We start from the raw sequence: 13635 nt of genomic DNA, 5'->3' as shown, positions 1-13635 counted from the left end.
GGTGCTACTACTTCTTCTACCTCAGTTTATATAAAATAGAAACTGGAGCCCTGCTGGCTAGGAACATAAATGTATGGCAACCATCTGATGAAGAGAAGTTCTGCACCATTCTAAAAGGGCCAACATCAGAAACTCTGGTTTCTCTTCAGATCGCATAAATCTTTCGCCTTTTATTATAATAGAAAATATCAATGCAAATATTGTTCTGTTTTTTTAAAAAAATGGCCTTTATAATAAGGTGGCTTAGAAACCTCAATAATAAAAATAGTAATATATGACTAAACACTTTTCAGGGAGTTAACCTCATTGAAGAACATGATTAAGATTGTTCCTTAATCTAGAAAACCCTAATTAAAGGTTCTTATTTATGGAGCCAGATGGTATAAAGGGTTATTTGAATCTACAGTTTTGTTTTCAAGTCTTAACAATTTCACATGTTTTTTCTCCTTAAAATGAAGCTATTTCTCATGGTGGTGATTATAGCTATTTTCAGTGTGCTATCCACATCATTGGCAAACTGGACAATATAATATCTGATGCAGGCATATGTATATATGTCTGATCTTGGTCTTCCCAAACAAAAATGGAGCAACTGAATCACAGGAATTTAGCAGCACTGAGCATGAACCTACGTTACCACTATGGTAATCTTCAGAAGCCCTGGTTGAGTGGCCTGCCTTCTGAGATTAGGTGGGTGGAAACCAGAGAAAAAAGCCTTCCTGATACTGGCACCAGAGCTCTGGAACTCATTCTGTCCCCTTCTGTTGCCATCTTCTGCTAAGGGGTGAAGACTTTTTTTGCTTGTTTGATGTTCCCTCAGTGATCCCTCCTTCCTGCCCAATGTTTTAGTTCTTGTTCTTGTTTTTTGTGTGTATTTTAGCTTTGGTCTTAATTGTATTAATGATGTTATTTTTATGGCTTTAAGTTGTGATTTTATTATGTATATTTAATCTGTAAACCTGCTTAGTGGCTCTTATGAGGTAAGAAAGACAAAGTATAAATAGATAAACACATTCATATTCTCTGCATTGCATGTTAAATTGTATATCTGTTGAAGGCATGGTCTGCCCACTACCCAATTATGTGTATGCGATTTCCAGTTTTTAATGTATGTCAGCTTCCTGTGTCCTACATGCTATTTAGCCCTATCTAGTTTTAGTACTATATATTCATGCCTTTGTAGACAACTTGCAGCCAGTGGTTGATATGTTGTGCACCTGTAGATGGTCCACAGTGCTAGGTCTGAAAATTCCAGTAGTCTGTTGGAGGTAAGGGGGGAAAGAAACATGACAGGGATACATTCCCTCTTCCCCAATATACGATAGATGTTGTCATGACTGGGTTCACAATGGTGAGAGATGTATGCATGGATTTCTGGTGTCTGATAGAGGTTTTGCTCCACATATGGCATCCTTGTACACATGTGATACACTTCCATCAAGGACAAATCAGCCATAGAAGGCAGATTCTGTGCAGCTCCACAGCTTAATTACACTTGGCTACACTGACAGGAACTCTGGTCATCTCTGCAGAAAGGTTCTAAAGGTGTCCTTGAGAACAGCTGCTGTGGAGGGAGAGATTTTACAAGGCAAGGTGGACTCATTTTATGGGTATAGGCAGGAACATTTTATGGAGTAGATGAAATTTTAGCATTGGGGCACACAACCTGTCCTTCAATCATTGCAGCTCTTCTCATAGTTCGGAGATTTTCAGTCTTAAGAGCCTGGTGTTAGACATGAATAAAGGCTTAGCAAAATCTTTTGGCCAATATCAGGCAGACTATTGGATGAGCATCCGGTATGTCTTCTACAAGCCAATTGCATTGTGCCCTTGCAAGGAAATGAATGGATAGTGTAATGGGGTTTTTCCAATGTTTTTTGTCTCCCACAATATTAGAAGGGGAACTTGGAAGGCAACCAGAATCTATATAAAGAGCAACTAATTCCTGTTTAATTTTCTCCCCTTTATTACTAATCATATCACTGCAAACATAGTTTACAGCAATATAAATAGGAGCTGTAGCTGGAGGGAATTGTGCAGCTTCTGTCAAGTTTTCAGCACCCAAATGTGAAACAGAAGCAATTAAACTCTGAGGGGGGAAATGTAGCAGTGTGGAACATATCAAAAACCGGGTCATGAATTCACACAGATGGGAAAGTCGGGAAACAGTGGGAAAGCGGGATTTGATTGACTTGCCGTCAACAGTAAATGAGCCATTGGTGGTTTACTGTCAATTTTTTGCTTTTTAATCCTAAAGTTCCAGAGGTGAAATTGTCCTCCTCCATTATGCCTTCTGGGGCGGGAATGGGAGGGGGTAGAGAAATACAAAGAGAGAAGCAGAAGCAGGCAAAAACTCTTGAAAGATTTCAGGCTCAGCTGAATTCCAGACCAGGACTGACTTTTCAATAGCACAAAGACCTGGTAGCAGAGACAGCTCCTTCACCACTGTGGTCTTCCCCAGTCTATGCAGCAACCTAAGGCTCTGGAAACAACATAACAGATCATTCGACACTTTTAAAACTATTCCACCTCTGTCTTCATTGGAGGTATCTTACAATTTAAAACTACAAAAAAACCCACAATAAAATATTTATTTAAAAATAACATTTTAAATATTATTTTGATATTTTTATTCAGCCTTTTCCACTAGTGGTGACCCACAGCAACAGAAATATTGTTTAAATAAGCAAACAGAAAAAGAAAAAAATACAAATAATGTGGCACAATATTAACCACATAACTGAAAGCAAATTCTACCAGCCACAAATCCACCATTACCATTACCATAATAGTAATCAAAGACTTTTGGCCTTAATTAAAACAACATTATGTCCAAACACAAACAATAATGATTGGGTAAATTCAGCAAAGCACCTGCAATAGTATTATGGATCTTCTTACCCCCTTACAGCTATTTTTGTATCTGGGGAGTCTGATTCTCATGTTCCTGGAGTGCAGGTGGAATAATAATCATGTGGATCAGTGAGTTGCAGTGGAGAAAGAGAAGGAAACAAAATCATAATATTCTCTTTTTCCTGCTCACTGTAGCCCACTGATCCAAGTAACTATTACTCTAAATGAGTTCCACAACCTTGTGAACTGGCTTTCCTAGGTCATAATGGATTGCTGGGGGGGGATGGGCTGGGAAAAATCTGGGACGAATAGTGCTTTCTGCTGATTGATCACTGGATTCAATTCAGTGCCACAAAACTTCAAAAGCTTAGAAACTTAACCATAAACTCATTAAGTCATCAGTCATGGGACAATTTTATGGGACCTCTCCAGGAAAGTTGCTCTTTGCATATTATCTGAAGACAATTCTGCAGACTGGTGCTGTCAGGGAAATGGCAAAAGATAGCAAAAGCAACAAGATATACCTCTGAAAAAAAGAGATATTTTTAAAATAAGGCAACATGCCAATCTAAGATGGTGGGTGAGTTTGTACAGGGAGTAGCAGTCCTTCATGTGTATGGGTTCCAGGTCATGAAGAGTTTTAAAGGTTAAAAGCAGCACCTTGAATTATATCCAGAAATGTATCCATTGTAAAATTGGTGTGACATGAAAACACTGTCCACTACTATCATCAGAAAGCTGTTGTGTTCTGGTGTCTGGGCTACCATAGCCTCAGACCGTATACAAACTGTCCAATCTGGAGATCACAGAAACATGGATCACCATGGCTTGGTCAGCAGCATCCAGGGAGGAGGAAAGTTTCTGAATTAGCTACCACCGATAAAAAGTAATCATGGCAACCAATGGAAACAGCATTTCTAAAAGCAAGGAAGGGGCCACAAGCACTCTAAGTTCTTTATTTGACCTGACAGATCAATTTGTGTCTATCAAGATTCAATAGGTCCAAATTCTGAAGAACATCTGCCTTCCTAACAAGCATCACTCTATGCCTTCTAGATTCAGTTTTGCCTTGTTCTCTCTCATTCACTTTGCCATGGCCTCCAGATCTTGGTCTGAGTCAAAAGATTTCGATGCTTGCAGCCTGCAGCAATGCTGCTAGGCTGCAGTAGCAAGGTTTGCCTCCCTGGGAGGGAAGGGAGGATCTACAGCCCATTTGGGCACGTATTTGAGAGGGCAGGGCCAGGCTGTTGTAATAGCCAGACCTCTGCTCCCTGCTTCAGTCTTGACGACAATTGGCCCTCCCGCCCGCCCTGTTTGTTATGTAAGCGATTGCTGGTCGTCTCATGTTTGGGGGGCTGGGTAGGAATTTTTTGCTCCCCAGCTGATTGGCTGTTGCTGGGGTGTGTTTTTTGCCTACCCTACATAGCAAAACAGTGGATTGTAGATTTGGCTATCAGGAGGTGCTGTTAAATAGGTTGGTCACTTTAGTTTGGCAGGTTTTTCTGGATTAGGGTACTATGCGGCTAGGGGAGGACCATCGAAGGATCCCCCTTTTGGGGAATTTGGGGTCTGGCATGATCAACCTTGGGGTTTGATGACCCGGGGTGGGGAGAATGCAGACTGTCCCGGAGGCTCGACTAGAGGGTGCCTTCCATTGAGGCATGCGTCTGGTGGTTGGGCCCTCTGAGGCGTGCCTCCCAGCTGGGCCAGCCTGGTGGGAGCTGTGTCACACAGCTCTGGCTGGGGGGCTGGGTCTCTCACCCGCAAATGGCAGGGGAGCGGTCTGTTGAGACCCCTAGCCCTGACCAGGCCACAGTTTGGGTTCCCTTGCCATTTTATTATGATGATTAATAAAGTGGCCCATTATTTATGCCAATGCATTTTGTCCAACTCTTCATTCCGACTTGGGGGGCAAAGCAGCAACTAGAAGTTTCGACAAAAAGATACATTGCTTCAAAACCCCAGCTTCAAAACTCCAGATTACCTCATTCATTTGTCTTACATAAATGTTAAAAGGATGGGGAAGGAAGCAGAGATCCTTGGGGAATTCCACAAGATAAGTGTCAGGATACTGAATCATCCATTAAAGGAACCTCTCTGCTGTCTTTCTAATAAAAATACTGAAGCCAGATGAGGGCAGTGACAGATATCCCACAACTGTGTTGTGAGCAATCTAGTACTATGTAATGATCAACTGTATTGAATGCAGCTGGCAGATCTAACAAGATTAAAGAAGTGTCCTTATTCCTTTGTAGCCAGGTATCATCTACCAGTGCTACCAAAGCAATAACTAAAGTGTATAACCCTGACCCCAGAGTAGCAGGAACTAGCATGGGGAGGAAAAAAATTGTCACAGCTATCTAAAAGACTGAGAGATCTGAAATATATGCAATAGCCAGTCCATCTTGGAAAACAACCTGTGAATTGATCCCAAACCCTAGAAAACAACTGACACTAGCTAAGGGGGTGAACCCGTTTTCCTACTGGAATTAAGACAGTGGGGTAACTGCATACTAAAAATCAGATGCACAATAAAAAGGGAGAATCTGCTCATGGTTCTGTTCTGACTCATCCATACTAGTGGCATGAAGAAAAAAGGATGAATCCTGGCTAAAGTTAACTAGCATTAGGGTCTATTGTTAGCCCTGTATCTCTTCTCCAGCTGCTCTGAACTGTTAAGAACTTTGATCATCTGGCTGTTATGCCAGACCAGCCATGGACATTTGTTTCTTATGGACTAAACAGCAGTGTACCAGGCCAAGCCCCAGCTTCTTCCTGTCTGTGCCTGCTATTGTGTGAATTGCCCTTGCCTGCAAAATCAAGAGAACACTGGACTGTACATCATCGGCAAGCTGCTCAGCTTTGCAGAACAGCAACTGCATCCCTGTCCTTGAGAAGACAGCACCAGAAGCAGCCCTAAGAGAAGCCATGCTCCTGAGATGTTCCAAGAAGACAACACTTTCCCTGCAAACTGCCATGCAGATAAGGTTTCTTCTGCATACACCACATTCCAGAGTCCTCCCAGTGCTATGGAAATGCAGATGCAAAAGCATAGCTGTCAACAATGGACTGCTGCAACATCCTCTTCTAGAAACAAAAGAATCTTCTGGCCACCCATTAAGACTAACCTCCAGCTCAATAGAACATCATTTAAGAAGATCGCCTGTCATCAGCCATATCCTGCAACCCATCTCCTAAATTGACCACTCCAGTTTCTTTGTGTAAAAGATGGTCTATACTCCATGGACCATCATCACACATCAAATTCTTTTGTTCTGTCTCCTGGGAGCCATCACCAGGTAGGTGTAACTCATCACAAGACCCCATCTTGGGATATGAAATTGGCTATAAAAGGCCAGCTTTTTGACCATTCAGGTGTGTCTCTGACAGTTCCCTACCTTGCTACCAGAGCCACCCTCAAATCCTGATCAATTTGGGGTCCCTTATTGCAGGTGACACTAGTCATTTCTTGCTATCCCCTTCCCTGCTTGTCTTTGCTGAGCAATTGTCCTTCTTCCATTGTCAACAGGTATTACTATCACACATCATCAATGTTCCTGCTCAAGCAGATGTCCCTATCAATTTCCTACGTATTTTCCTAGATCTGTATGTGTGCTGAATACTTGCGTTTTCTTGCGTGTTTGAGTGTTTCCCAATAAAAATCTATTTTAGTTTTAAAATCTCCTCGTCATTTAAAGGGGCTCCTAAGGAGGACTGACTCTGTATACACAGGTTATCGCAACTGTACAAGTTTGCCTGCCCACCTAATTAAATTCTCCCATACTTCTCTTGAGGGCAATTTGTCTAACACTGTATTGAATTATTTACCTGGACTTGGATAGTTCAGGCTAGTCCAGTCTCGTCAGATCTTGGAAGTAGGATCAGCTCTACCAAGTATTTGGATGATAGACTTTCAAGGAATACCAGCGGTATGATGCAGAGGCAGGCAATGACAAACCACCTCTAAACATCACTTGCCTTGAAAACCTCACAGGGCAACCATAAGGCAGCTGTGACTTGATGACACTTTCCACCACCATAAATTATTTAATGTGTTTTGCTTTATTTACTGTTTGGCTTCTGGGCCTTTTTGAGCCCAAGTAATTAGTACCTATTCCAATACTTCCCAGGTAATTAGTACCTATTCCAACCCTTCCCACTTTATCTTGTCTATCTTATCCTCTCTATAATAAGACTTGTGGGGTGGCCAAATCCAAGTCTGCTATTGGCTGAGGGGTGCATTCCATACACTTCATAAACCATTGGGCCATCATGGCTCAGTCAGCGTCCCACTGGCTGACTCCCCTGCCCCCACCTACTGCAAGCCTGGGAATGTTGAACAAACCACCAAAACAGTCTCACCTCAGAGACAGATACATCTCCGATGCTTCTCTTTGTCTTCTCTGTCAACCAGCCTCAGACAGGGCTGCCACTCTACTGCAACCTCATGAAAGGCATTGTGGCTGCTACTGGCAACAGACCTCTGTGTAAGCCAAAATGCCCTCAAAACGAGGATGGGGAATTGTCAGGTGGGCACCTGGCTAAATCAGGATCTTTTACCTGTGTATACAGGATTCCACATCCAGAAATTAATGCTTAAAAATATTAGGGACTCTAAGTAAAACAATTAAAATTTATTCCAGAAAAATATAGGCTTCCATACAAGATAAAATACTCATAAAATCATACATACAGTCCTAAGAAAAATAGAGAGAGAGATAGATACAACACATGGGTAGACAAATAGGGTGATAATTACCGATCGTAGTCTTCAAGAAGGCTCCAAAGGTGACGATAGAGGACGGGGGAAATGGACCCAAAACTGATCAGGAATCGGGGATTGATCTAGACAGCAGAACTAGGGTACTGCTAGATGCACACTTGAGTGGAGTTGGGTCAGAGGTTAAATAGACTACCTTAGACCCTCAGGGAATGGGAGGTACAGGGGAGGAGAAAGGAGAGACTGCAGTGACCATAAGGGCTGGACTTCTGTAGTAGCCAATAGCAAGTTGATTGGTGGCACCTAATTGGGTACCCATAACTGACCAATGAACAAGCATGGGCCCGGGTTACCTGATTGGCTGTACAGGTAACCATGGGTCAAGGGGGAGGCTCCAGACTGACAGTTGGGGAGAAGAATGGGAGAAATTACTGGGTGGAGGGGTGCTTAAGATTATTATACTTATCTAAAAAGGTGACAATAGATGGCCAAATTACTACCTAGGTAACACTCAGTTTGCACAAAGGAACTTGGCTCTGACTGAAGATGGTCTTCCTCTTCTTTAGTGTTCTTCTTGCTACCAGTATTTGTCTTGAGTTCCGTTGGACAAAGGCTTAGGCAGTCTGGCAAGGTCCTGGATAAGCTTGATGGCTCCATGGGTGGGTAACATCTGCTGTGTACATGTGCTTCCCGTTGTGCTGAAATGGAGTCTTGGCACTGCTGGAAGATAACTGGTGTTAGCCTCCCAAAGTGGATTCTATGGTCAAGGCTGAAAACCACATGGCCTGGATAGCTCCTAACGGCACACTTTCTTCCGCTCCAAGACAGAGATGGAGTTCGCCCAAGTGACTGGAAACCATCCATTCTCCTTGATGGCACTCTTCCAGAGACATAGAGCGCTGTTTTAGAGTTGTGGTTGTTAGTACTCATAAGTCCTTTCCCGTCTGGTAGGCAAACCCACATCTTTCTGGCAGATGTGTGAGAGCTCTGTCTCCAGGCACTCTGGCAACCAGATGGGTGACTACGATGTACTGGGAATTAGGGGCATTTCCTTACATCTGCTTCCCCATCAATAGCCCACACAGATTACCTCCAAGCACGTGCAGCCTCCAAAGGCCACTGAAATAGCCAAGGAGCTGCCACTGTAATGTGACTAGGCAGCAAGACCTGGTCCCGCCGGGAACATTTCCTCAGAGGACATAGCTGCCACTTCTTTCCTGTCACTCCCTCCCTCCCTTCTCCCCTAGCCTCGCTCCAGGACAAACAAGGATTGGCCCACTGGGGAAGCTGCTAGCCAGAGGCTGTTGCTAGGCAACCAAGATTGCTTCCGTCAATAAAGAGAGAAGCCTCAGCTGAATAGAATGCCATAGAGTCCACCTTCAAAATCAGTTATTTTCTCTAGGATGGGGAGAGAGATCTGTTGTCTGGAACCCAGTTGTGATCTCAGGAGATCTTCAGACACCACAAGAAGGTTGGCTACCCGAAGCCTGACTGCTTGCTACTGCTGCTGGGAATAAGATAGGGTTGCCAACTCCAGGTTGGGAAATTCCTGAAGATTTGAGATGTGAAGTCTGGAGAGGGTGGGGTTTGAGGAAGGGTGGGACCTCAAACAGGTACAATGCCATAGACTCCACCCTGCAAACCAGACATTTCATCCTGGGGAACCATTGTTGCCAGTCTCCAGGTGAGGGCTGGCGATCACTCAGAATTACAACTGCTCTCCAGATGGCAGAGATCAGTTCCCCTGGAGAAAATGGCTGCTTTGCAGGGTGGACCCTGTGTCATTATGCTCTGCTGAAGTTGCTCCTTCCTACTTTGGTCCACACTGTGAAGAAAGACTGTACTTTTCCTAGGTAGGGGCTGTGGGAGTGGGGGAGATGGAAAGCAGAAGTCAGATCAATTCCCCTACAGAAAATGGCCATCTTGAGGCACAAACTCTACTATGGTATACCATAACACAACCAAGCAAAGCAAAAAAAAACCCAGATCACACCACAAGCTTACACTGATGCTAAATGCCACATGGCTGAATATGACAGGAAAAGGTGGTAAAAATGCGCTGCAAACAAAAGGAATGCTGAGCTTTAGTGTCTGTGTGACTGTTGTCATACCCCACTGCACCACCCATAATTATTCTTCCTTATCTCCATTCTGGGCCTCTTTCAGGGCTTTGAGCCACCACAGACACAGGGACACACACACACATGTGGGGGTGGGGAGCCAGCATCTGTTTCAACTGTAGGGTGAGTGGCAAGACAGCAAGGGAGTGAATGAAGCCCAAGGATTGGTGGGTGGGTGGGTGGGAAGACAGTATGGGTGGGGTGAGTGAATGTCATGGCTGGGGGGGAGTAGTGGCATGCCAAGGGTGTAGGGGTAGTTGAGAGTAAGAGGTAGTTGAGAGGTGGTAGTTGGGGGAAAGACATCAAGGGGGTGGGGGACTGAATGCCTTCACTTGGGTGGGTGGTGGGAAGACAGCAAGTGTGGGAGGGCACTTGCCCAGAACCTCTTTCTAGAGCCCATTGTATTTTTCCTCACAATGGGCCTTATTCCTAGTTACTTAAATAATTCTCTTTTTTACTTGAAATAAGAGTGGCTGTGTTCTTTTGAGCTCTCTATTCATGCCCTGGTTACCTCCCGACACTGCTATTTTAGACATGGAAGGAAAAGGTTATCATTCCCTCCTCAGATTTCCTTTTTACAGTCACCTCTCAGAGAGTGGACTGGAGCAAGGTTATCAAGTTGTTTGCAGAGTGTAAAGGCAAGCATTAAAAGCTCCCTGCTTTCTTCTGCTGCTCAACAGGAATTTAAATATCCTTTCTTTCTCTCTGCTTTTGGGGTTGCAGTGCCCTTGTCCCTACCCTCAGACCAAAGGCAGGACTCTCCCTTAAGTCATAACATCTACAGACCACCCCCCTTTGTCAGCTCACAAAATTAGAGATCCCACGCTGTTAAAGCATTATATCCATTTTCAGCATCTAAAGTCATTAAACAAAACACCATTCTAACCACCTAAAAGAACCCAATAATAAAACCAGAGAATCAGAAGCAAAATAAGCTCAGCCAATTATTTCTCTAGGATGGGGAGAGAGATCTGCTGTCTGGAACTCAGTTGTGATCTCAGGAGATCTTCAGACACCACAAGGAGGTTGGCTACCCGAAGCCTGACTGCTTGCTACTGCTGCTGGGAATGAGATAGGGTTGCCAACTCCAGGTAATAATAATATGATCTTCATCACACACCTAGAAGATTGTAAGCCCAATGAGCTTCCCTAGAGAGGGAAATCCAAAGGACAGATGCTAATGGGAAAGTATGTTGTTGCCAATAAGATTAGCTCAGTACATGTGGGGCACTTGGGGCAGGATCTCCTAAGTTGTTCTAAACACATAGCAAACTCACATAGGAGATGCTCCCTTGGGTCCTTGGTTCTAGGACATTTATGTTTTATTGTTTTATACTATTTTAAGTTTATTTGTTATGGGATGTTTTATATTGCCTACTGGCTTGTGAGCCCCCCTGAACCTGCCTGGGTGGGAAGGGCAGGATATAAATATAATAAAATAAATAAATAAACCTTTAAATTAAAGTAAGAATAAACACCTTGAATTGTTCCTGAAAGCTCATTTTGTTACCAGTGAAGTTATTTTAATATAAGGATAATGTGTTCCATGGGTTGCTGCGGTTTGGACCAGCTGCAGATTCTGGACTATTTTCAAGAACATTCTTGTGTGAAATCCAAGGACTAACTTATCAGCTCATGCACAATAATGGTCAGGTCATCTTCTTTCCTAACATCAGACAAATTCTACATAAGACACTAAGAGTTCTACAAGATTAGATTGCTGGTAACTTGACATTCTGTGCATTACTAGGGAAATGGGGTAAATATCACTTAATGATGAGGAGATAAATGGTTAGGCAAGTCAAGAGCCTGAGTTGCTAATTACACAGTTCAACATGAAAGTGACTCCACTAAGCAACTGCTCAGCCCAGTATGAATAATAAGAGAATGATACCAAGTCCATAACATAAAATATGTCAGTTGTGCCATATCTACTGGTGCTGAAAAATACCTTCTTGCACAAATAATTCCAGTGACTTCTGTGGGAGGACAAGTCACAGAATGTAATGTTTAATCAAAATGAATGAGCGTGACAAAAACTGGGCATTACTACCCTTTTCACATATAATGACTTTAATGGACTCCATCTGGCCTATGCACAGCACTGCGCAATATGAGCTGTGAAACATGCTTCTAAGGTTTATAGGACAAAATTACATAGTAGTGTGTTGTGAAATAATACATGGTTGGATAATTAGAGATGCTTATGTGGCTTGTGCTCTTATGTATGGGTCTGAATAGGCAGCCAGGAGTTTGGCACATAGAATAGTGCATCTTTAGAATTATGACTCAAGTACAATTTTTAAATGTCTTGCTTTAAAAAAAAAGAAAAGAAAACCAGAAGATCATGCTCTGGTAGTTATACATAGGAGAGCAGTTTAACTCCTACTTGTATAAACCCTTCCCTTTTTGCTCCTGGACAGATGCATAAAAGATTAAGTAACAGGTGCCTAATACTATTGGAAGCAAAGCTTGAAGCTGGCAGTAAATGTATTTTCAATGGGATTTCTACCCACAGAATTATCAGTTGATGGTGGTAGTGCTGTCCATCTACTGTGTTTGAAGCTATCATGATGCTTTTGCCCACCATGGCATCTGATGGGAAGTGAGGGCCTTTGACAAAAGAATGTATGTGGGTGTTTTTCCAGTGGGAGCTAGTCATCAGGAAATGGTCACCAGATAGTTTTGTTTAAAGTTCCATCACGTCCAGATATCCTCCCAGCTGGAAAAGGAGCAAAAGGGTGACCATGCATGGAAAAAAAGCAGCCTAGGGTTGAGAAGAAGCAGATAAAAAGTTGAGAGTCAGAGCTGTGAGTTGGCTAAAAGATGTGAAGTCTAACTTTCTCTCTCAGGATCTGATGTGGGGTAAGAGATATACTGCTTTTTCCCCCTCCACCTGTGCTCTGCTTGCATATTTGTAAATAAAGTGCATATTATAAAGACACCATAAGTCTCTGGTGTGCTATCTCCAAAAGAGAATCAAATGCAGAAGCACCACCTATCAAGCATCGAGTCCTTCAGAGAAGTGGGGAGTGTTGTGTACTACAGCATGCCTTCTTATTCCATGCTAAATCCACAATATATGTATGTGAGCCTGCTGTTCTATGACATATTAGCAAAACCTACACAAACTCTCACTCAAGTGGTTTAAGCAGTCATTTCAGTTCCTCATATAGCAGCTGCTACCTGTTGAAAGAGCAATGGATCAATATTCCTGACAATTAGAGTATAGCTAATGTACAGGTACAGTACATCTCCAGTACTTCTCCCTACTAGAATAGTTCCCTGGACCATAACAAAACACATTAGAAAGCAGAAATGAAGTAATTGTCAAAAGTTGCCTCTGGGGCTTCAAGGAAAAGATAGAAGCAGATAAGAACACACCTCACACTCATTTGTGGGGCAGGCAGCATTGTATCATCAAGGCAGCTGGAACTTAACATATTTCAATTTCATAGCCTATCTGCATCAGAGTATTTTTTTTAAATGACAAACTGAACATTACACATCGCTGTCTGCATTTCTTCTTGACAAGTTTTCTGTTTTGTCACCACCAGAGAGGGAAAAAAACAGTGTTGGAATGCCCAAATTTGAGGACCATTTGAATATGACCCAATATCTAAATACTTCATTTTGTGAAGTATGTGTTTAATTTTCCAAGTTTCCCACACCCACCATATAGAAGAATGAATAAATAAAACATTTATCGGGGGGGGGATGTATGGTGCCATTGTATCTAAATAAATATTTTCAATAATTAAATCAACTGTACAGATAGCATAGACACCTACACATGAGATCATCGCATAACAGCAAAGCCATAGCACTAATTTAAAAACATGGGAGGGGAAAGCACTAATTTAAAAACATAGCACTAATTTAAAAACATGGGAGGGGAAAGCAGGAAACCCAAAGAAGAGCCTACAAAGATTATCTCCATTG

This window comes from Heteronotia binoei, chromosome 5 (genome assembly GCF_032191835.1).
Source record: "Heteronotia binoei isolate CCM8104 ecotype False Entrance Well chromosome 5, APGP_CSIRO_Hbin_v1, whole genome shotgun sequence".
Taxonomy (NCBI): Eukaryota; Metazoa; Chordata; class Lepidosauria; order Squamata; family Gekkonidae; genus Heteronotia; species Heteronotia binoei.
Note: the sequence above shows the minus strand (reverse complement) of the source record.